This window comes from Lissotriton vulgaris, chromosome 9 (genome assembly GCF_964263255.1).
Source record: "Lissotriton vulgaris chromosome 9, aLisVul1.2, whole genome shotgun sequence".
NCBI classification, from domain to species: Eukaryota; Metazoa; Chordata; class Amphibia; order Caudata; family Salamandridae; genus Lissotriton; species Lissotriton vulgaris.
Genome location: NC_141697.1, coordinates 657,517,769 through 657,542,057, shown reverse-complemented (window position 1 = coordinate 657,542,057; position 24,289 = coordinate 657,517,769). Strand labels below are relative to the sequence as shown.

The window sequence follows — 24,289 nt, the reverse complement described above, 5'->3', positions numbered from 1 at the left end:
CCGGCGGACTCTCCCCGTAGCCTTCTTGGGGCCCACGGAGGATTGATTGTGCTGGCGGACTTGGGGGAGACCTGCTGCTGTGGTGAGTGGGGGGTTCCGGGGGCCCTGCGGGGGTGCTGTCCCCCCCCCTCCTGCTGCTCCTTGCTTGGTGCTGCTCCCTGGTGGTGACGCTCGGGGGTCGGGTCGGACCCCGGGGGGAGATCGCGATGCCCACGTGTGGGGCCTGTGTGGGGCCCCACCGGACCCGATCTTTGGATTTCCTGACCGGGGGTCCCGAAAAGGTGACTGGGGGCACAACATATAGCTTTGGCCCTGCGGCACTCTTGTGCCTTGCCCTGTGACTCTCCTGCGGAGTGGTGTTTGGCCGGCCTGTGGGAGGTGGGTGGGTCGGCCTGCCTGTGGCCCCCATGGCCTGGGATTCTCGGCCGGACGCGGTCCCTGGGGCGCGTGGGCCTGCTCCCGGCCTTATTCGCCCCGGCCTCCATGACGCGCGGTGGCCATTCCAAGCAGGGTACGTTGGACAAATTCACTGAAGCCAGCTCGGTGACTGGTGCTGCAGGCTCGCAGTCCCATGCCCCAGACAATGCGGCGCTGCTGGCCGTGATTACGCAGTCTCTGGACATGCTGGACGCTAAGATCGGGGCAGTGGGTGCGGATGTCACATTGCTCCACCAGGATCTGCGGATCGCAGTGGAGAGAATCACCAGTGCGGAGACCCGCTTCTCCAAGGTGGAAGACGACGTGCCCGCATTGAAGAAAAAGGTGGCAGCGATGGAGAAAATTCAGAAGGGCCTAGCAATGCGGGTTTAGGACGCAGAAGGACGGGCATGGCGGAACAACCTACGCTCTGTGGGGTTTCCGGAGGGCTGCGAAGGGGACAATGTGGAACGCTTCCTGGCCCAGTGGTTGGAGGGCTGGCTCCCTGCGGACGCTCTTTCCTGCTGTTTCATTGTGGAGCGGGCCCATTGGGCCCTTATGCAGAAGCCCCCTGTTGGTTCGGGCCCAAGGCCACTGATAGCCAAATTCCTGAACTACTCTGACCGGGACGTTATCCTGAGGCAGGCGAGGGTGCAGGCCCCTCTCATGTTCGGCAATGGGTGCGGATGTCACATTGCACCACCAGGATCTGCGGATCGCAGTGGAGAGAATCACCAGTGCGGAGACCCGCATCTCCAAGGTGGAAGACGACGTGTCTGCATTAAAGAAAAAGGTGGCAGCGATGGAGAAAATTCAGAAGGGCCTAGCAATGGGGGTTTAGGACGCGGAAGGACGGGCACGGCGGAACAACCTACGCTCTGTGGGGTTTCCGGAGGGCTGCGAAGGGGACAATTTGGAATGCTTCCTGGCCCAGTGGTTGGAGGGCTGGCTCCCTGCGGACGCTCTTTCCTGCTGTTTCATTGTGGAGCGGGCCCATCGGGCCCTTATGCAGAAGCCCCTGTTGGTTCGCGCCCAAGGCCACTGATGGCCAAATTCCTGAACTACTCTGACCGGGACGTTATCCTGAGGCAGGCGAGGGTGCAGGCCCCTCTCATGTTCGGCAATGGGTGCGGATGTCACATTGCTCCGCCAGGATCTGCGGATCGCAGTGGAGAGAATCACCAGTGCGGAGACCCGCTTCTCCAAGGTGGAAGACGACGTGTCCGCATTGAAGAAAAAGGTGGCAGCGATGGAGAAAATTCAGAAGGGCCTAGCAATGCGGGTTTAGGACGCAGAAGGACGGGCATGGCGGAACAACCTACGCTCTGTGGGGTTTCCGGAGGGCTGCGAAGGGGACAATGTGGAACGCTTCCTGGCCCAGTGGTTGGAGGGCTGGCTCCCTGCGGACACTCTTTCCTGCTGTTTCATTGTGGAGCGGGCCCATTGGGCCCTTATGCAGAAGCCCCCTGTTGGTTCGGGCCCAAGGCCACTGATAGCCAAATTCCTGAACTACTCTGACCGGGACGTTATCCTGAGGCATTCGAGGGTGCAGGCCCCTCTCATGTTCGGCAATGGGTGCGGATGTCACATTGCACCACCAGGATCTGCGGATCGCAGTGGAGAGAATCACCAGTGCGGAGACCCGCATCTCCAAGGTGGAAGACGACGTGTCTGCATTAAAGAAAAAGGTGGCAGCGATGGAGAAAATTCAGAAGGGCCTAGCAATGGGGGTTTAGGACGCGGAAGGACGGGCACGGCGGAACAACCTACGCTCTGTGGGGTTTCCGGAGGGCTGTGAAGGGGACAATTTGGAATGCTTCCTGGCCCAGTGGTTGGAGGGCTGGCTCCCTGCGGACGCTCTTTCCTGCTGTTTCATTGTGGAGCGGGCCCATCGGGCCCTTATGCAGAAGCCCCTATTGGTTCGCGCCCAAGGCCACTGATGGCCAAATTCCTGAACTACTCTGACCGGGACGTTATCCTGAGGCAGGCGAGGGTGCAGGCCCCTCTCATGTTCGGCAATGGGTGCGGATGTCACATTGCTCCGCCAGGATCTGCGGATCGCAGTGGAGAGAATCACCAGTGCGGAGACCCGCATCTCCAAGGTGGAAGACGACGTGTCCGCATTGAAGAAAAAGGTGGCAGCGATGGAGAAAATTCAGAAGGGCCTAGCAATGCGGGTTTAGGACGTGAAAGGACGGACACGGCGGAACAACCTACGCCCTGTGGGGTTTCCGGAGGGCTGCGAAGGGGACAATGTGGAACGCTTCCTGGCCCAGTGGTTGGAGGGCTGGCTCCCTGCGGAAGCTCTTTCCTGCTGTTTCATTGTGGAGCGGGCCCATCGGGCCCTTATGCAGAAGCCCCTTGTTGGTTCGCGCCCGAGGCCACTGATTGCCAAATTCCTGAACTACTCTGACCGGGACGTTATCCTGAGGAAGGCGAGGGTGCAGGCCCCTCTCATGTTCGGCAATGTCACCATTCTCATTTTTCCGGACTATACGAGGCTGGTTCAACAGCAGAGGCAACCATTCCTTGCTGCCAAATTCCTGAACTACTCTGACTGGGACGTTATCCTGAGGCAGGCGAGGGTGCAGGCCCCTCTCATGTTCGGCAATGCCACCATTCTCATTTTTCCGGACTATACGAGGCTGGTTCAACAGCAGAGGCAATCATTCCTTGCTGCCAAAGCCCGTCTCCGAGGCCTCAAGCTTCAATACGCCTTGCTCTACCCAGCGCGGCTGCGGGTCATCTACAAATCCTGCACGCTGTATTTCGACTCCCCGCAGGAGGTGTTCCAATGGACAGATGAGACGGTTAATACCTGGACAAGGTAACCCATCGCTGCGTGTAACTGCTGTGCTGAAAGCACTGTGATTTTTAAATTTCCCATTTTGTATTTGATTTATTATAATTTAATCGTAACCTCATTTTTAAACTGCCTCTCCACACACTTGCACCTTAAATTGTGCCCTCACCACGGTTTAGCGGGTCTCCTGCGCGCCCCTCGTTACCCTCCATGCCATCTTAGGGGTCAGAAAGGGACGCTGGAGGCCATTGCAGGTTAGCGCTCCAGCAGTCAGGTTGACTAGCCTGAGCCCTACTTTAACACGAGGATGCTAGCGCACGGCGCATGCGCACGGCCTATGTGCCGCAGTAATGCCGGAGTCACGCCAGAGTCCAGCCCGTCTGCGCCCGTCCGCGCCAAGGACGAGCTGGACGAGAGGGCGGTTAATGGTAACGAGAGCGGACTTAGTCGACTCAGGTATCCCTATCAGGTCTTGCTAGATTTGAAACCTGCTCGACTATCCTGCCACCACACGCTCACCCCTGAGGCTCTGCATTCGTCTCCCACCTGTAGATGCTTTAGCTCCCATTGCCCTGCTGCTCCCCGGTATTCAAACGTAATTCCTTTAGTAAATCCCTCACAACGCACAAGTAGAGAGCTTGGCTATCTGATCAAATCTGATCAATGCCAGATCTTTAATTAAGAATAATGTTTCCTTTAAGGATTTCATCGTTGTAAATAAACCCTCCTGGGTCTTCATAACGGAAACATGGGCCAAAGACTCTTCTGGGCCAGATCTTGTTGAGGCAGTCCCAGATGGTTATACTTTAGTTAGGCTAGATAGAGTGGGTCCTACTGGTGGAGGGCTTGGTATTTTGTACAGGGACTCCCACTCGTGCCATACTACACCTCTATCAGCTCCACATGAAGCCATCCAGGCCCTGCATTTCTCTATTAATGCATCCTATACCGTCCCATTTACAGGCGTGCTCATATACAGACTCCACGGCCCAGGGTGGATTTTAGTCAGCATCTGCTTAGCATTTTAGAACCCTATTTTGGCTATGAGTCCGTTACAGTTCTGGGAGACAGGAATTTTCATTTAGAAAACTTAGAGGCAAAAGACACTCTCTGTCTCCTAGACACTCTATCTGCATGCGGCTTGCAGCAATTAGTTAAAGGTGCTACCCATCAGGCGGGCCATCCACTAGATGGGGTCTTTTCGAACGACAGGCGTCTATCAGTTGATGCCCCCGTGCTGCTCTCCTGTTCAGATCATTTTGCCATCCCGCTGCAATTGGACACCACTCCCACTAATAATATCCCGAAGGGCCCCAGTAAAATGGAACTCAGGCGGAATCTGAGGAAGGTTACCAATGATCTTCTGGCTCCATTAATTTCCACCCTGGCAATCTCGATGGATGAGGACGTAGATTCGGCGGTACGGAGATTTGAAGATGTCACCTCCGCCGCCTTGGACGAGATCGCACCTCCTTCTTTGCGTTACACTGCTAGAAAAAGGCCGTCGGCCCCTTGGTATGCCGAGTCCTTAAGGCTATTAAGACAAGCCGGTAGAAAGCAGGAACGTCGCTGGAGATCTAGTGGGAACACTCAGGACAGGATAACTCATAAAACCCTTTTGAGGGAATATAGGGCGGAGGTCATAAGAACAAGCAGGAATACTTCTGAAACCTTTTCCTGGGCTCTCACTTCGCCGAAAGAGCTCTTCAACATCGTCGACTCTCTGATTACCCTGAAGACCCCCGATCCTGTCATCTGTTCGCAACAGCTATGCGATAAGATAGCCAATTTCTTTCATGACAAAATTGCTGGAATTGTCTCGGCCCTTGAGCTCCAAAGGATTCCTGCATCTTCCTGCATCTTCCCTTACCTCTCCTAGCTCTCAGATCCCTTCCCTCATAGGGTCTGTTAGACCTGCTAATTCGACCTTGCTGTCTAGCTTTCCCCCGCTTTCCTTACAGGAACTGGAAGTCCTCTTGGCTAAGACCAAGTCTGGCTCACCTCTTGATCCCTGTCCTCTCCATCTTCTTAAACAATGTAAGGAAACTCTTTTGCTCCAGATACTTCAGATCATGAATAGGGACCTGGGGGATGGAATTTTCCCTTCCCAATGGAAGAAAGCGGTGGTGAAGCCGCTCTTGAAGAAGCCGTCGTTGGACCCGGCGGTGCTTAAACATTTCCGTCCCATCTCCCTGCTCCCAGCCCCGGCAAAGATGCTGGAAATCCATCTACACCAGTATCTTTCTTCCTTTCTGGAATCCTCTGGTCTTCTGGATCATTCGCAGCACGGTTTTCAGAAGGGTCATAGCACGGAATCCGCCCTGACTGTGGTGCTTGACAACATCCGCACCACAGTTGACAAGGGTGGAAGTACGTTGCTGATCCTGTTGGACCTTACAGCTGCGTTTGATACCCTGCCTCCCCTCGTTTTAACATCTCGTCTGAGGGAGATAGGGGTGGAGGGGCACGCATTAAACCTGTTAGCCTCTTTCCTGGACCAGAGAGAACAGAGAGTGAAGCTGGGAGAGTACCTATCTCCATCCCTGCCGATGAAGTGGGGGGTTCCACAGGGGTCGGCGTTAAGTCCGACCCTGTTCAACATCTACGTGACCCCCCTGGCCAGGCTCATTAAATCTTTTGGGATGGAGGTAGTGTCGTACGCAGATGACACTCAGATCTTGCTGTCCCTCGCCCAGCCTGTTACTTCCTCTGCCTCCAAGTTCAGACTCTGTATGGAGGCAGTCGCCCATTGGATGATTAACAATTCATTGCGGCTAAACGGCGAAAAGATGGAGATCCTTGTGTTCGGCGAGAAGGAAGATATCTGGTCGGCGGAATGGTGGCCCGGATCCTTGGGGGCGTGTCCCGCTCCAACTCTCGCAGCACGAAATCTGGGGGTTATGATTGATCCTTCCCTCGACATGGCCCTCCAAGTAAAGCGGACTATTTCCACCTGCTGAGGCATCATTGGAATCCTGCAGAAAATCAAGCACTACCTGTCCGTGCAAGCCCGGAAACAAACTGTGGTAGCTCTGATAAAATCTTGGCTTAATTATTGTAATGCTTTATACGCGGGAGCCAATAAAGGCCTGTTGCAAGGCCTTCAATCGGTGCATAATGCAGCGGCGAAGTTTGTGCTGGACCTTCCTAAAAGGTCGTCAGCTACCGCCGCCAGGAAATTTCTGCACTGGCTTCCTATTGATGCCAGGATCTATTTAAAGTGCTTTGCTTGGTGTTCGGTGCCTTAAACAGGAAAGAGACCGGAGGTGTAAAAGATCTCCTGATTCCTTATGTTCCTGCTAGGAACCTTCGTTCCTCCTTGAAGCTGCTCCTCACCACTTGCGAGTGCGAAGAGCAAAATGGGGTGGCAGAGCTTTTTCCAATCTGGCTCCAAGATGGTGGAGCACTGTCCCTCTAGAAATTAGGATGCTACCCTCAATACAACCTTTCAGAAAGGCCCTGAAAACATGGCTCTTTGGCAAAGCTTAGCCTTAGCTCTTTGGTTTCACCTTTTCGTCTATCATTTTCTTTGTAGGCGCCTCCGGGCAAAGTTGCGCTTTTATACGTTTTATTAAAATAAAATAAAATAAAAAGAGTCAATGGTCCCCGGGTGCAGAATCCGATTCTTCCTCGAGTGGAATTGCCCGCGAGGGTCTGATGAGTCAGCGGCGACGCTGCGGGAGATCGGAATATGGACGTACTTCACGCGCGGGATCGGCGCCTCCGCAGGTGGTCCCGGAGCTGGAGCAGCAGCATGTGGCGGAATGATGACTGTAACTTTCTACTGAACTACATGTTTCTATTCATGATGCTCAGGTACAAGGTATCTGGGCTGGGTACCTGCCCCATAGGAGTGATGACTCCTTGTTCTGGGGAAGTGTCTGGGGATCCATTGGAGGGGGTGGTTCTGGGTCCCCCGTTGGGGTCTGGGTCGCAATCCGTCCGCGACAGGTGCTTCCATGTTTGGGAGGTGCAGGGTGGGGGGCAGTGGGGGGTGTTGGGGGTTTGGTGTGGGGTTGGGGTTTTGGTTGCGTGTCTATTGCTGCTGTTTGTGCACTGTGATAATTGCATGCCGGGCCGCTGGGCCGTCTACTGCCCATATAGTACTACCTTCATATGTCTGCTGTTGATCAGGGGGAGCGGTTAGCTCCCGGCACACTATGGGTCCTGAGTTGGAATGTGCGAGGGGCTTTGGACAAGGTGAAACGTGGGGCGATCCTCCGCTATGCCAAGCGAGCAGGGACGGATGTTCTGTTGCTTCAGGAGACCCACCTACTCGGCACTAAAGTGCTCTGCCTACAACGCTTTGGGTTTGCCCATGCTCATCATGCTGGATTTACAAGAGGCTCTAGGGGGTTGCAATACTTATTCATCGCCGGGTCTCCTTTACACATGAAAAGAGTTGGTCTGATCCACAGGGCAGGTACATATTTGTTCAGGGAAGAGTGGGGGTGATAGGGTGACCCTTGGTAGTATGTACACTCCGCCACCATTACAATGGCCCTTGGTGGAAAGGGTTATGTCTTTATGGAGTGCAATGCCGGATACCCTCGCAATAGTTGGGGGGGATTGGAATGATGTGATGGATGTGAGTGTGGACAGGTGGCGGAAGGGAGCGACTGACGTGGGTGTCGGGATAGAGGGACCTGCCACTAAACTGCGAGCCCTCACCATGGGACTTGACTGGACGGATGTCTGGAGATATAAGCATGGCGCACATAGAGAATACACCTACCTCTCCTCAGTACACTGCTCATGCTCCAGACTGGACTATATATTTGTCCCCAGGGGACTGGCCCAGAGGATAGTATCAGCCAATATCTTGCAAATGGTTCTGGTGCGGCGCGAGGCGGAGCTGTGATTGAGGAGGCCCATGAGGGTGGAGTACTCCCCCCCGACTGGAGACACGCTGAGGTGGTGGTCTTTCTGAAGCCGGGCAGACCCCCGGAAAGCCATGCGTCCTACCGTCCTATATCGCTACTCAATACGGAGGCCAAGGTCCTGGCTAAAGCCCTGGCCAATAGGCTTAAGCCCCACATCACAGACTTGGTTCATCCTGACCCGGCGGGCTTCATGCCCCGGAGGGCGACCCGACATAATATCAGGCGCGCCCAGGTAGTGATATCTGCTAGGCCGAGCTTCGGAGAGCCGGCTGCATTGCTTTTAGCAGATATGGATCGCGCCTTTGACTCTTTGAGCTGGACGTATTTGTTTGCCCTGTTATGGCGCCTGAACCTGGGCCCGTGTTTTTTAGCGTACATACAGTTGCTCTACACTGACCTTACGGTCTCTGTGCGGGTGGGGGGTGCGATTTCTCGGTCATTCTCGGTCCGTCGGGGTACGCGGCAGGGGTGTCCTCTCTCCCCGTACCTGTTCGCGCTTGCTATGGAGCCCCTGGCTGCATGGGTACGCATCGATGCCCAGCTCAAGGGCTTTCGGTGGGCCCGGGGTCTCACTGATAAAATTGCGTTATACGCAGATGATGTGCTGTTCCTTCTGACGGATTTGGATAGGTCGGGCCGCGGCTGCTGCACATTCTGCAGATCTTTGGTGAATCCTTTGGCCTCTATGTGAACCCGGGGAAATCCACATTATGTATCCTGGGTGGACGACGGTCGGTCGGAGATTGGGCAGTGGGTCTGCAGTTGTTGACTGGGAGGGATGAAATATCTGGGGGTATACATGTCGTCATGATGTGGGCGTCTCCCGAGCTCGTAACCTCACCCCGGTTTGGGATCGCACCCGCGAGGACTTGAAGGCATGGTCTCGTATGCCACTGACCATCTACGGGAGGTCAGCTATATTCAAAATGGTGGCGCTCCCGCGGCTCATGTATCACTTGCAGAACCATCCCCACCCGGTACCGCCTCGCTGGTTTCAGCAGGTCAACTCCGCGCTGGGCGAGTTCTTGTGGGAGGGGGGGACTGTACGGGTGGCGCTGCGGACATGCTTTTTATCGACTTACATTGGGGGTCTTGCCACATCCGATGTGCTTTCATACTACCAAGCAGTGCACCTTTTGGTCCTGAATGAGTGGTGGTACGGGGACCACAGTGATCCATCTAATGCGGTGGAACGCCATTTGATGGGCTCGCAATCTGTCCATAGGCTGCTGTATTCGGCACCGCTCCGGCGAGGGCTCCCATCCGCCATGCAGGTGGTCTTCTCGGTCTGGCGACAAGCGCTGCGCAGAATGGGGTGATGGAAAGTGCTCACCCAGGAGACCCCTCTCTGGCACAATGGCCGTCTGCCCCATTTGGAGGCCCTACAGGGCCTTTGGGGGCTGGGACGCAATAGGTATCTCCACATTGGGAGACGTGATGTCGGGTTGTGCCCAGAAACCCTTTCAAAATTTACGGGACGAATCTGAGATGCCACGCTCACAGTTTTTTAGATACCTTCAGTTCCGGCACGCACTGACCCCATACCTGACTGATATTGAACAGCTCCCAGAGTTCAGTCCGCTTGAGGCCAAGCTGTATTTGGGGGAGCTGCCAGACAAAAAACGTTCCTGTGTGTATCAGACACTGGTTTGACACTGTTCCCCTGACTTGCAGAGACTTCGTGCTGCGTGGGTTGGGGACTTGGGGGAGCTGGAGGAGAAAGACTGGGTGGAGGCCCTAGCGAGTCCCAGGGGGCGGCAATCTCTACACGCCTGAGACTAATACAGTTCAAATATTTACATTGCACATATTTCACCAGGGAGCGTCTGTGGAGGGCGTGTATGATAGGCTCCCCTTACTGTTTACAATGCGGGTCGGAGGTGGGCACGCTGCTACACACCACATGGGGCTGCTCAGTCGGAATAGGTTTTTAACGGGGGTTTTAGATGTTTATTAGGGGTACTGGCTTGGGAGCTCCCTAGGGACCCGAAAATGGCATTGCTGTATGTTATGGAAGGGGTGGGGGGCAATCGGTACAAGCGTCATTTACTGCTACTTGGCCTAACGCTGGCGAAGCGAGACATTGCAAGGGCCTGGAAGGCGCCCCAGGCCCCGCCCTTGGCCGCCTGGAAGAATGGCATGGAATTTTGCTTGGGGATGGAGCAGCCCATCTTTCTGGCCAGGGGGTGCCCCCGTAAGCATTTCAAAATATGGAAGAGGTGGGCCGATTACCGGGGTCTGGACTTGGCACCGCCACCTGAGAGTGATTCCCTCCCGAAACTTTAATAGATGGGGTTGTCGAGTGGGCTCGGGTGGCGCCCTGATGGTACTGGCATGTGTACTTTGTATATAAATTGGGTTTATTTGCTAACTAGTTATTGGCAGCAGCGCACTTGGGGGGAAGGTTGGGTGGGGGGGATGTTAATGTTTTATGTAAACATCTGACGTTGTCATTATTGCTCAGATAATGTGTGCACCAGCCTCCTGGGTTCAGAGCTATGCATTCTTTGTATGTGCAGACGAATAAAATTTGTTTTAAAAAAAACCTTAGAAATTCACTGATAAAACCATAGGTTTCACACACGTTAAAGTTAGGATTTAGCATTTAAAAAACCTTAGAAATTCACTGAAAAAAACATAGGTTTCACCCATGTTATAGTTAGCTGGACATTTCTCTCATTCAAAACCATTGAAATTTCCCCATTATAGTTAGTTCAGCTAACTATAACTCGCGCACCCGCAATGCACTGCTGATGACATCACATATTACATCACTCATGACATGGTCAGTGACATCACTCATGACATCACTGATGACATATTAAATGAAATCACTGATGACATCACTGATGACATGATCCTTGTGAAAGAGTGGCAGACCTCTCACCCTAATATTACCTTTGATACACACATTCAAAAATAGGAACTAACATTTTCAAAAAAATAGAGATACCAATACCAGTTAGAACAACGTATTTAGTAATTCCAGCATCTACATAGACATTCACTCATTCAGCAGTAGTTGTATATAGTCACTCATACATGTACTCACTCATATGTACTCATACACGTATACATCCTGTTACACACCTACACTTATACATAGAGTTGTTCACACACATGTCCATTTACTTGCATATACAATTCTACACACACACATTACACTTATTTCTACAGAAACATACACATACTTACTCTCTTAAACAATCAGGTATAGAAACACATACTTATTTATACAGGTACTCTTCCAATCTGTCACTGTCATATTTAATCATTTATATACATCAATACTGACATATACTAGATTAAAACATATGTAGTTACTCATTAAGATACTATTGAGACAGTCATTCACTCACTAACACACCCATACACACACTCAACCACCCATACAGTGCTGCACACATGCTGATTTCAAAACACATACAAACAGTGAGTCACTCATTGATGGATCTATACGCAGTATAAGTAATATCCCTCACCGAACCATACAGACACTCATACTGATACTCAAAAAACAAACTAATAACCCATATACACACTCATGTAGCTACTCACCAACCCATGCAGTCACTTATAGACAAAGTGAGACACTGATACAGATATTTACATATTTAAACATTACTCGCTGATACATGTATTCACTAAGATACACTTAATAAGTCAGTTATGCAATCATTTTTACTAAAGAACATCCATTCAGACACTTATTTACCCATTTATTCTTCAATTGACGTTTAGATATAGATATATAAAACATATTTATTTTTCAGAAAGACACACATTCCCTGGATGATGTCATCCGTGATGTCATGAGTGATGTAACTGACCATGTTGTGAGTGATGTAATATGTGATGTCATCAGCAGTGCATCGCGGGTGCGCGAGTTATAGTTAGCTGAACTAACTATAACGGGGGTATTTCAATGGTTTTGTATGAGAGAAAGGTCCAGCTAACTATAACATGGGTGAAACCTATGGTTTTTTCAGTGAATATATATATATTGTCCGACTTTATCACATTACAGTTTTGTGTTATGTTCGGGAGTTGAGTTTTTCTCAACAATGCATTGTTATCCTAGCCATGAAATGTATTAAGATTGTGTACAATATCTTGGTTTGGTTTATGAGACTTTGCTTTTGCCGACACACGGCAGTATTTTGGTGTTGTGAATTCGATAGCAATTCATGTGACATTGTGTTAAAAACATACACTATAAGATGGCGCCCAAAGCTGTGTAAATAAATTAGTCCTTTGTTTGTTTTTATTTATTTTTGCAAAAATTGAAAATGACGCCGCGCACTGAATTTCAGATGTGAACATTGAGAAAGGGAGGGCTCTCCCGAAACGCGTCTGTTGTCTGTGAAATAAACCGCCCTGCTAAGAGATATTGCCGCTCGAGAGTGCTTATTTGTCCTATGACCCGGCTGGGTATTTTTAGGATTTGGAGCTGTAATATATATATATATATATATATATATATATATATATATATATATATATATATATATATATATATATATATATATATATATATATATATATATATATATATAATCCTTCAATGGTTTCTGCACTTGCACGCTGTCACCTGACCGGAGTGCGTCGTCAAGTGGGATCTCTGCAGCAAGAATCCAATCAATTGCGAAAATCCTTGAAAAAGGGAGACGGACGCCATGTGCGATTAAACTTGTTTATTTTGTCAAGCCGACATTGGACACGTTTCGGCTGATCCCAGCCTTGTTGGGATCAGCTGAAATGCATCCGATGGCCGCTTGACAAAATAAAGAACCTTAATTGCACATGGCGTCGTCTCCCTTTTCAAGCATTTTCGCATATATATTTATATATATATCACTAAATGGGTCCACATTTTCATTAGAAGTACCTCCTATAGCATCTCTCATAGGATGGCAAAGTGAAAAAGTTCTACTCTTCTATTTTGACTTGTCTTGATGCAGATTAATCTGCGTGTGTGTGTGTTTGTGTGTGTGCGCGCACCTCCTGAAATCCTTTTGTGCAAAGGAGAGTTTTGAACACTGTGTTCCTCACACTTTACCAATGCTTCTACAACCTTAGCTGGGCATAGAAAATTCAGCCATGGCAATGACACTGCCAGCCAGGTGCCATGCCTAGAACACTGGTAGCATATACCATGCAGCTGTGGGATTGAAGTGTGGCAACACTGGGGTAGAGAATAGACTGAGATAGGGCTATATAGAGTGGAACAGTTAAAACCTGCACTGCACCACACCTTCCCCAAAGTGCCCGTGACAAGACAAGGACTCCACACTTCCGAGCATGAAGTAAAAGATGTTCCTCCAATAAGGTTGGGTATCACAGTGCTGTCAATGAATCACATGCACAGCTACACACACCACATCACAAGAAGTAAGCCAATGGCTCAACACGCATCTGTCATGTCCTCAGCTTGTGTGGGTTAATAGTAAGCCAAAACAAGGAAGCTTTTCAGGCATTCTCCCATTAATAAGACTTCTGCGATTATGAATCACAAATGGAAGACAGCAGCCAAAAGGGTAAAGGAGCACGCAATGAGTGACAGTGGGACTACATGACCACCTATGAATCCTCAAGCAATAGTAACAAGAAATATATACTATTAGAAGTGGTACACACATCCCCAACATCGGAAAATGTTATGTTATGTTATGTTATGTTATGCTATGTTGTTTTTATTCTTATACCGCGCACAGCTGCCCCAGCGAAGGGGCGTCCTGGCGCTTTGACAAGGTAAACACAACACAACATCGAAAGGCCACAGAACACAGCATGAGAGCTAAACAAATAAAATGGTCTTGATGGCACGTCTAAACTGAAGGAGGTCATCAAGAGCCCGGATATGAGAAGGAAGAGAATTCCACCAATTCGCCGCTAGCACTCGAAAGGAGCGGCCACCAGCTCTACTCAGCCTGAAGAGCAGAACCACTGCCAGATTCTGACCCAGAGATCTAAGGGTTCGCGTGGGTACATACGGTATCAGCAGATTCTCCAGAATTTGGGGAGACGTGCCCTTGAGGATTTTAAACGCAAGGCATAGGACCTTGAATTTAATCCTCTGGTTTATGGGGAGCCAATGGAGAGAATGCAATGATTTGGAGACCGAGCACCGCCTTGGCAGACCTATCACCACTCTGGCTGCAGCATTTTGAACTTGCTGCAGTCGGGTGAGTTCTGACTGATTAATCCCAGCCAAAAGCGAGCTGGCATAATCCAGCCGGGACAGCACTGATGCTTTAACCACCAGTTGTCTGGTGGATGCATCAAAGAATTTGAGGATAGGTCTTAGTCCTCTGATGATACCATAGCAAGTAGCTGCCACCTTCTTGGTGTGACAGATGAAGCTGAGGGTTGGGTCAAGCCAAACCCTTAGATTTTTTATCTCCGATGCTGGAGAGGGGTTCACACCCAGTTCAGAGGGCCACCACTTGTCACCCCACAACACCGCCTGCTTGCCGACCACCATAACCTCAGTCTTCTTGGTATTTAACTGGAGACAGTTGGAATTCATCCAGTTGGCCACTGCCCGTAGACAGTCACGGAACCTGGGAGCCTCCAAGTCTGAGTCCCCACTCAACGTGACCGCCAGCTGCGTATCATCTGCGTATGAAACCATCGTCAAGCCCCATTGCTTGACGACCACAGCCAGCGGCCTCACGTAAAGATTAAATAGAGTGGGACTTAACGATGAACCCTGTGGGACCCCCAGGTCCAACGGATAGGATTTAGACTTGCCGGGCGGGATCGCAACCTGAAATGACCTTTCAGCAAGAAAGGAACGAAACCAGCATAGGGCGGAACCTGTGACACCTACTTCCTCAAGTCGCTGGAGCAGAATCCTGTGCAAGACCGTGTCGAACACAGCACTGAGATATAATAGCAGTAGTGCCGCCGTCTGACCCACATCAAGCACAGAACGCAATTAACATGAGGGTACGGCCACACAAAGTTCAGGCGGTATTTTTGAAGGCTTAACCCGCCAATGAAAGTGTACCTCATATTTAGCCTATATATCACAAGGTTTAAACTAAAAACAGCGACAAAGTTCTACATAAAAAGCTTTGTGAGTATTCATGACATGATATGACATGTTTTAACACACCATAACATGCCCTCTGATGCAACAATATCAAAGATAGGGCTTTTCTTAATATGCACTTAGCCTTGCCTAAATTTCTTGCTTTGCATCCATGAAGGAACTAGGTCAGATGTAGTCCTATTGTGTACAAGCAGCATGGTCTGAATTACAACAATGGGGAAATAGGCCAGTGCTTAGAAGCAACAGCATATTTTCAGCATCACAATAGTTTTCAATGCTATTTTGTTTAATGTATCTAAAAACCTATTGTTTTTGTGTGCAATTCATAAAACAGGGTAGCCACAGTCCTGAAAACTATCCTTATCCCAATCCAAAAGCAGGTACTAACCACATGGGTGGAGAAAAGCCTTTTTTATTTTTGCAGATACAAAGTCAATTATAAGCTGGTGCCCAGCCTGACGCGTTTCTACTGCCCAACTGTAGTCTTGATCACATGACGCGCTGGACCAATCAGTGCATATATATAGTGAAAAAATCGAAACACATGATACAAGTAATCAGATTAGTTTAAGACGGAGTGCAAACATAGAAATAGGACAGTTTTTTCGATGTAAAGACAGAATCTGCCACAGTGCATCAATATTTTACAAAAACAACAAGTGATGGACCGAATGTGGATCAATGTCACACATTCCCCCAGTCAAAAGATCTGGGCCCAAATCCATCGTTTTTTTGCACTCCACACCACCCTGGGTTAGACAATGGCGATATGCAAATCAGCTCTGACCCTGTCTAACCCAGGGTGGTGTGGAGTGCAAAAAAACGATGGATTTGGGCCCAGATCTTTGGACTGGGGTGAGTGTGTGACATTGATCCACATTCGGTCCATCACCTGTTGTTTTTGCATATTCCGCCCTAAGTGCACTGGGGATGCCCAGACGTGGGTCCCAGGCACTCCACACCACTGGAGTCAAGCTAGCCGGGCTGATGAGAGGTGTTACCTCGAAACCGGTCCGGTCCTCGGATGCTTGATTCCGTTCTGGGAAGGACATGGCTTTTGTAGTTCGGACTGGACTGTTCCCATGGGGCACAGGGTCAGAGCTGATTTGCATATCGCCATTGTCTAACCCAGGGTGGTGTGGAGTGCAAAAAAACGATGGATTTGGGCCCAGATCTTTGGACTGGGGTGAGTGTGTGACATTCATCCACATTCGGTCCATCACCTGTTGTTTTTGCATATTCCGCCCTAAGTGCACTGGGGATGCCCAGACGTGGGTCCCAGGCACTCCACACCACTGGAGTCAAGCTAGCCGGGCTGATGAGAGGTGTTACCTCGAAACCGGTCCGGTCCTCGGATGCTTGATTCCGTTCTGGGAAGGACATGGCTTTTGTAGTTCGGACTGGACTGTTCCCATGGGGCACAGGGTCAGAGCTGATTTGCATATCGCCATTGTCTAACCCAGGGTGGTGTGGAGTGCAAAAAAACGATGGATTTGGGCCCAGATCTTTGGACTGGGGTGAGTGTGTGACATTGATCCACATTCGGTCCATCACCTGTTGTTTTTGCATATTCCGCCCTAAGTGCACTGGGGATGCCCAGACGTGGGTCCCAGGCACTCCACACCACTGGAGTCAAGCTAGCAGGGCTGATGAGAGGTATTACCTCGAAACCGGTCCGGTCCTCGGATGCTTGATTCCGTTCTGGGAAGGACATGGCTTTTGTAGTTCGGACTGGACTGTTCCCATGGGGCACAGGGTCAGAGCTGATTTGCATATCGCCATTGTCTAACCCAGGGTGGTGTGGAGTGCAAAAAAATGATGGATTTGGGCCCAGATCTTTGGACTGGGGTGAGTGTGTGACATTGATCCACATTCGGTCCATCACCTGTTGTTTTTGCATATTCTGCCCTAAGTGCACTGGGGATGCCCAGACGTGGGTCCCAGGCACTCCACACCACTGGAGTCAAGCTAGCCGGGCTGATGAGAGGTGTTACCTCGAAACCGGTCCGGTCCTCGGATGCTTGATTCCGTTCTGGGAAGGACATGGCTTTTGTAGTTCGGACTGGACTGTTCCCATGGGGCACAGGGTCAGAGCTGATTTGCATATCGCCATTGTCTAACCCAGGGTGGTGTGGAGTGCAAAAAAACGATGGATTTGGGCCCAGATCTTTGGACTGGGGTGAGTGTGTGACATTGATCCACATTCGGTCCCTCACCTGTTGTTTTTTCAATGTTTTACAAATCACGTTTCCTAATTAGTGCTACTTATCTCCAGATTAACAGCTTAGTGCTTCTAAATTCTTGGCGCACAGGTAAAAAACAATAACTAGTTAGATTTAAGTATATCCTCGAACATGAAACTTTAACAGTATCACTTCAGCTTTCAAATTGTTCGACTTATTTAGAGTTTGGCAGATGCGATACTCCATTGCATAAGTGGTGGATGACCCGTTCCCCGTATTATTGCAAGTGGGTTTTACCCTATGGCACTTGTAATACGGCATACAGGATATCTGTCATATGTTGACCTAGTATCACGTCCACCAAACTGTAAACAAGGCCCTTCATTTTCATACTCTTAATGATGTAAATTGGTTTTAAAATCATGATTCTAAACTATGATTTTTTCTATGTTGCATTTGTACTAGCACTTACCTGGTCCCGGATGAATACGCTCCCTGGCTTCACTTTCACTCCATTCAAAGGTACCTTCCATGAAGGTTCTCATCTCAATACTGTCCAACACATCAGTCCCAATCTCAGTGACCTCTACTGACCTCTCCTCCAGGTGAACAACAAGTCGAAACCACCCTACACCTTCTATTAATCTCTACGATCAAAAAGAAGTTCTACTCCGTGGTTAATCTACATGTTCTACTGCCAATGTTTAATTGCCTACTGTTTTCAAGTTGGAAACAACTTGTCATGCCACTGTTAAAAAGAATTTGTGGGGGCGTGGTTTTGCTGAGAATGAGGTGAGACGCACCAGTTGAGAGCTCCGACTTACCGCTGCCTTCTTTAGCCATTAAAGCAGTGCAGGAGCCACAGCGTCGAATCTGCCCCGCATACTTGGTCAGTGGATCAGACGGGGCACTTCCTGGTGAGAGGGCACCTTTCTGGGCTGTTGCGTTGAGGTGCGGACACCGGCCTTCACTTTCCGTGGCGATCGAGCACCGGCGGCTGAGATTTCATCCACGTCAGGCCCTAAGCTTTTATTGCCACCGGGAGCTGCCGGGGCCCCTGCTCATCACTTTGGCCCGCTGGACGTCATCTTCAGGGTCCCGACTTGCAGAGCAGATGGCCGGTATGCCCAGGGTGCTGCCGCTTGGCGGAGGGTCTCTACGGCCCAAGGTAGGCTTCCACAATCTTGGGCCTTACAGTCGTGTCCATGAACACTGAGCGGCCTGCGGCCTTCACAGCTCCTGCAACTCGCCTAAGCCGCTAGGTTCCTTCGAGGCTGGAGGGGGACCTTGGCGGCCTGTGACGTTTCTCGACGGTGGTCGGAGGCACGCTACGCTTGGGAAGACCGGCTGTGCCGCGGCCTGCGCCTGGGGGTGTGGGAGAGCCCCCGCCTGGCTTGCGGTGAACCCGGATGGTGGATTGAAAGGCCCTACATTGGGGAGGGGGGGCTCAACCCTCGCTGGACTGCAACGACACCTGTATCCAGTGGCCTGCCGGATCCGTTGAGTTTGCCGCCCCGCTCAACCCCCATCGGTCTCACTTGAGCGGACCCTGCGCCCTCTTGGACTGAACAAGCTTGCTGAAGGCCTGTTCCCCTGTACTCTGCAAACCCGGCGGGTTTGACCTTTTACGGTGGCCATCTTAGAAATACCGCCTCCCTGGGGCTTTCTCACCGGGCAAGCATTGTCATCCTGCACCGGGGGCTCTGAGGCTGGCAGAGGCTCCCCCCTGTGAGAGAATCGCCTGCCCGGCTCTCCCGCTTCGCCCAGTGGGGAATCACCATGCTTGGATCTGTGGCCCTTTCGCGTCGTCGCCCGGCAGGGACGGCCTGAGGTAGCTGCGGCGCCTGACGAAGACGCTTATATAGGCTGCCACCTGTGCTCTTCAATCCCGCTTGCCTCCTCCCCTCCATCTGGATTCTGGATATCTTCCGTTGCGTGCCTGCACTACGATGCCTTTGCCTCATACGAGACACTCACAAAGCTCCTTGATGCTGTCTGCTCACCCCTTTGGTTGCTTGTCTTGAGTCTTGTGGCGCGGGGCCCTACGGTGCCATGACTCGCACCAAATCAATAAAAGACACAGCTGTTTCTCTGAAGGACAACCCTGTTGCTGCGCTTTGGAACAAGCCTGCCTCTACTAGTACTGGCGAAATGTCATCATCGGCAGGGGCGACATCTGAAACTGAACTACTTACGCCTCCGCAGGGTCCCCATTGGCGCTGAAGGAACAGACATCATTACTTTTGTCGCTGACCTGCTCCAGACATACAAGGAGGTGAAGATCTCTCCACCCCAGCACTTGATCGTGCTCACTGTGTCTCGGGCCCCCTTGGCCGCCCTGGCCTTATACTTGACATTATGACACAGGTCCATATTTTTACCAAAAAAGAGGCAATACTTAAAGCAGCATGCTCCAAACCAGAGCTTAACTGCAATGGCACCACAATCCAGCTCTTTCAGGACCGTGCTCCCACCACGCTACGGCAACGCAGGGGCCTCAAGCCCATCACAGACAAATTGCGTAGTCTGGGTATCCAGTACCAGTGGGGCCACCTGTTTGCTCTTATTTTTCACTGGGAGTCCAAATGCCGAGTGCTGCGATCCTTCCAGGAGGCAGCGCAATTGCTCCATCTCCCGCATATGCCACCGCCTAGCACTACCAGATTGTCTCCCCTGAAACGGGACCCAGCGAAATCGCATTGGACACAGATATGACGCCCTAGCCGTTTGTCTCACTCGATGACCAGGCCTCCTCGCAAGCCCGACATGACATTACACAGCACATCTGCTTAATGGAGGAGGGCTGCTCCACTTCCAGTTCTCGACTGACAATGCCTTAACGTGCTGTTACCTGTCTTTGGGCGCAATACCTCTTCTTGACATCTTCAATGGACTCTCACAATGGCCGAGTGGGCCTCATGCCCTCTCCGCTGAGTTCTCCCTCACCTTGTAAGCACCATGGTGGCAGCCTCGGAGCGCTCCCCCGGAGATGAATTCTTGTCTGTAGATCTACCCCCTTGCCTGCTCCTTGGAGAATGACTTCTCCGGGATATCTTGTGCCGGTGAGCCTAGCCTATCCCCTGTGTGGAACAGGACTCTGCGGCCCTATTGGCGAACACTGGTTCATTTTTTCTGTTCCTCTGTGCTCTATTCTCATGTTCTTTCCTTCCTTTCTGTTCGTTCTCACTATAGGGAGGCTGGCACTTTTTAACACAGGACTACTCCTCCATGCACTAGGAAGGCTTCCCCCTACTCTCCCTTCCCCCACCTCACAACGTCCTCCCCACTGCTGTCTGCTCTTGGCCTTACCCCAGGCTAGTCATGACCAACACTCCTTGCTTGAAATTCCTGCCCCTTAATGTGAAGGGGCTTAAATCCCCTAATGAGCGGTGGCAGATATGGTGCTATATCCTTGCATCTAAACCCTGATATAATTTTCCTTCAGGAGACTCCCCTGGTCAAGGCAGATGTAGCCTGCATGGCTCATTCCTGATAACCGCTCCAAATCTGGGTGCCGGCCCCCTCCAAAGCTGCGGGAGAGGCAATACTCTGTAGGGCTGGCATTCAGCAGGGGGATTCCAAAGTGATTCACAGCCCTGATGGCAGGTTTCTTAAAGTGGCAGTCAGAATTGGCTGTAGGACCATCATTCTCTAACATTTACGCTCCCAATCAGGCAAAGGACCTCTATCTTCGGGAGACATTACGGAAACGAGTGTCATGCACGGATTCCTCTCTCATTATAGGGGGTGAGTTTAACTTGGTGTGGGACGCTAGCATGGATCCCAGCGATGGCTCCTTTCATGGGGCGGGGGCCATGTCTTCCACTTTGAAAAAACAATTGACAGACTTCCGCTTAATAGATGCTTGGCGGTATCACTCTCCCTGTGTACGCGACTATTCATATTATTCACATGTCCATCGTTCTTACTCACGCATTGACTATTTTTTCATCTCGCACTCCCTGATTGGTGGCACGCTCTCGGCCTCTATGTCAGACATCTTGGTCTCTGACCATGCACATGTAGAACTTCTCTTGCAAGATCTGTCCGCCCATGCAAGCCGTCCCTCGCTCTGGCAGCTCCCTCGTCATGTCCTCATGGATCCGGTTGATATTGCGGAACTTCGAGCCGCCATTGGCTCTTACTTTGATGTGAACAACTTACCAGAGACTTCTTTTCCCGTGGTGTGAGACACCTTAACGGCCACCATTCATAGGCATAGTACATCTATAGCAATTGCTCGGGCCCGAGAGTCCCGTCTTTTCAAAAATACCCTTCCCCGAAACATGAAGGAACTGGAGAAACTCAATCAGGAACATCCGCGGGCTATTCATGAACGATGTCTAGCAATGCTTAAAGGTCAGCTTTGTGCACACCGCACCAATAAGGCTGAGCGAGCTCTTCTGGCGTTACTTTGAAGGAGGGAACAAAGTAGGCACCATCCTCGCCAGGCGATTACGGACGAGAGTCACCAAAGCTCATATAGACAATGTTAACTGCACTGATGGTACTCGTGCCACCACTAAGGCAGCCAAACTTAAAGCTTTCCATACATACTACTCACTCCTTTACTCCAAAGAGACCCCCCCCCCACTGGATAGGATTCAGGCAGTCCTAGATAATGGCACCTGGTCCCCGATAAACCAGAATCATATGCAGCTGCTCGAAGAACCACTATCCCAGGATGAGCTCACTGGCGGAAGATCTTTCACAGCGAAAAATCTTCGGCTTGGGAAGTCACTGGGACCGGACGGGTTGCCACTTTCTTTTTATCGCATCTTTCTCCCACAGCTCCAGCCTTATCTTCTCCGGCTTTTTAATTCCTTCACGGACAAGGCAGGTCCATCCTCCTCCATGGGTTTGGCCGAAATCACCCTTATTCCTAAACTGGGCAAAGACTCTACACTCTGCTCCTCCTTTCGCCTCATTTTACTTCTCAACACAGACCTTAAAATCTACACTAAAATTCTAGCCAAGCGCCTTGATCCACACCTTCTGGGTCTTATAGACCCCGACCAGGTTGGCTCTATTCGTCATCGACAGGGGGCAGACAATGTGAGACGAATCGCTCACCTTGTTGGGAAGGCCCATCATTGGAACATACCTGCTTGCTTACTGTTACTCAACGAGGAGAAATGGTTCGACCAGGTGGATTGGACGTTTCTCCGGGCGGTCTTTTGCAAAATAGGGCTAGGCCCCTGATGATAGCCCATATCATGGCTCCCTGACTCACCCCGATAACCCAGGTCCGGGTCAATGGCCAACTTACAAGCCCCATTTTGATATACAGAAGAACGTGTCAAGGATGTCCTTTATCTCCCCTCTTGTTCGCCCTCGTAGTAAAACCCCTCGCCATTATGATTAGTCAAGCGCCCGACATTCACAGCATTTGCCTTGGAGGCCAGCAACATATAGTAACCCTGTTCGCCGATGACCTTCTCCTTACATTGACTCGCCTGCACGCGTCCCTGCCCGCCCTCTTTAATCTCCTGTGTTTGTTCGAGCAGGCATCGGGCCTTAAGAGTAATCTCAACAAGTCCTAGGCCCTGAATCTCACTAGTCTGGCAGAGGAACTCCCAGCGCTATAGATTCTTAAAACCCTATAAATGGGCCCCCCATTCTATTACTTTAACCCTTGCCACTTGGTCACAAACCAATTGCCAGGAATGTAAACGGAATGTACTGGAGGATTTGAGAACCTGGAAGCCTCTTTCCCTCTCAGGCTGGGCCTGCAATTAAAATGTCCATACTGCCAAAAATTCTGTATTTATTCCAATCGCTACCCACTCCTATTCCACAACATCAGATTCAAAGACTGCAACAAGAGATCACCAGGCTCATTTGGGGGGACGTGGACTGCGTTTTTATAATAAAATTTGAATGCTGCCTCGGAACAGAGGTGGCCTGGCATGCACCAACTTGGTAGAATATTACTGGGCCTCGCATCTTCGCTTCATATCGGAATGGACGGCACAGGAAAGTGAGAAGGCGTGGTTCCATATGGATAGGGTGGTGACTGGAAGCTGTATATGGGATCTCTCATGGCAACCCCGGGCCTCACGATCCCGCAGCACGTATATAGCTCTCCCCACTAAAACTGTCCTTGACATCTGGGACAAGGTAGCTGTACTCAAAGGCCACACCTCCTTTCCGTCTCCCCACACTCCCATTACTGGCAACTCCCACTTTCCACCTGCACTACACCCTCCTGTATTCTCTGAACGGCTAGATGGTGGGTGTCGAACAATCAGGGATCTCTTCATAGGAGACACTTTTAAATCTTTTGAACATTGCAAACAGGAGTTCCACCTTTCGGAGGGGGCTTGACTACAATACCTGCAACTTTGGCACTGGGTACACACCGCGTCTTCATCACAAGCGGCCACAAGTGCTTTTACTCTTTTTGAGCGGCTGGTCCGCTCTTTTGAAAACTCCAAGAGCCTCATATCTCATACGTATCACGTTCATCAGACATCCCTACCACACCAAATGGCAATCTTACCTGTCCGTGGACATTACACCTGCGCAATGGGACAGCCTCTGGCACGACATCCCGAAAGTCTACCGATGCATTTCCCAGCAGGAAACCATGTACAAGGTTACGACCCAATGGTACTGGACCCCTCACAGACTACACAAAATGTTCCCTGCATCCTCTCCTCTTTGCTGGCGATGCTCGAACACCCCGGAGACTTCCTTCACGTTTGGTGGACCTGCCTACTTCTGGCCACATACTGGAAAGAGATCTTTAGCCACATCAAATCGGTTCTTGGTTTCCCCCTGCCTGAAACTCCAGCCACTGTCCTATTGGGTATCAAGCCAGACAATTTGCGCGCACTGACACGTAGCGATTGGCATATCTGCCTTCATATGCTGGGGGTGGCTAACCAACTCATAGCCCTATACTGGAAAAAAGCTGAGACCCCCGTCACTGTTTGGTTCACCC

At 50.7% G+C, this 24,289-nt stretch overlaps 1 protein-coding gene across 1 annotated transcript in view; it reads right to left on the bottom strand.

Annotated features, from left to right (window-relative positions):
- LOC147692058 (uncharacterized) overlaps positions 1-24,289 on the bottom strand; it is a 222,456-nt gene that overhangs the window by 194,181 nt on the left and 3,986 nt on the right. The window lies entirely within an intron of this gene.